The 1,354-nt window shown below is 38.5% G+C and overlaps 1 non-coding gene across 1 annotated transcript; it reads left to right on the top strand.

The window, feature by feature from the left end:
- Nucleotides 1–308: 308 nt before the first annotated feature.
- LOC123941049 lies at nt 309–415 on the top strand. The gene has a single exon (XR_006818149.1). It is a non-coding gene; the product is annotated as a U6 spliceosomal RNA (small nuclear RNA).
- Nucleotides 416–1,354: the final 939 nt, after the last annotated feature.

Genomic DNA, 1,354 nt, shown 5'->3' with positions numbered 1-1,354 from the left:
ACTGGACCACTTGCTTATACCATACACAACATTAAATTCAAAATGGTTGAAATACCTAAATTTGAGACAGGAAACCTTCAAAATCCTAGAAGAGAACACGGGCAGTAATCTCTTCGATCTCGGCCACAGCAACTTCTTACTAGACGCCTCTCCAGAGGCAAGGGGAACAAAAGCCAAAATGAACTATTGGGACTTCATCAAGATAAACAGCTTCTGCACAGTGAAGGAAACAACAAAACTAAAAGACAATCTATGGGACAGGAGAAGGTATTTGCAGATGACGTACTGGATAAAGGGTAAGTATCCAAGTGCTTGCTTTGGCAGCACACATACTACAATTGGAACGATACAGAGAAAATGAGCATAGCCCCTGTACAAGGATGACACGCAAATTTGTGAAGTCTTTCATATTTTTTTTAAAAAAAGGGTAAGTATCCAAAACCTATAAAGACTTACCAAATTCAACACCCAAAAAATTATCCAGTTAAGAAACATGCAGAAGACGTGAACAGACATTTTTCCAAAAAAAAAACCACATGGTTAACCGATACATGAAAAGATGCTTGTCACTCATCATCAGGGAAAAACAAATCAAAACCAGTGAGATACCTCCTCACACCAGTCAGAATGGCTAAAATTAACAAGTCTGGAAACAACAGGTGTTGGTGAGGATGTGGAGAAAGGGGAGCCCTCTTGTACTGTTGGTGGGAATGTAAACTGATGCAGTCACTCTGGAAGACAGTATGGATGTTCCTCAAGAAGTTGAAAATACAGCTACCCTACGACCCAGCAATCACACTACTAGGTACTTATCCAAAGGATACAAAAATACAGATTTTAAGGGGCGCACACACCCCGATATTTATAGCGGCGTTATCAATAATAGCCAAATATGGAAAGAGACCAAATGTCCACTGACTGATGAATGCATAAAGAAGAAGTGGTGTATATATGATGTAACACTACTCAGCCATCAGAAAGAATGAAATCTTACCATTGCATCAACACAGAGGGATCTACAGTATTATGCTAAGCAAAGTAAGTTAGAGAAAGACAAATACCATATGATTTCACTCACGTAGAATTTAAGAAACAACACAGATGAACATAGGGGACGGGGGAAAAAAAGAGGGCAGTAAACCATAAGAGACTCTTTAGGATAAAGAACAAACTGAAGGTGACGGAGGAATGTGGGTAGGGGCTGGGCTAGATGGGCATTGAGGAGGGCACTTGTAATGAGCATTGGGTGTTATATGTAAGTGATGAATCATTAAATTCTACTCCTGAAACCAGTATTACACTATATGTTAACTAGAATTTTTTTTTATTTTTTACTAATTAGAATTTAAAAAAA

This window comes from Meles meles, chromosome 4 (assembly GCF_922984935.1).
Source record: "Meles meles chromosome 4, mMelMel3.1 paternal haplotype, whole genome shotgun sequence".
NCBI lineage: Eukaryota > Metazoa > Chordata > Mammalia > Carnivora > Mustelidae > Meles > Meles meles.
Note: the sequence above shows the minus strand (reverse complement) of the source record. Positions and strands in the feature narration are given on the sequence as shown.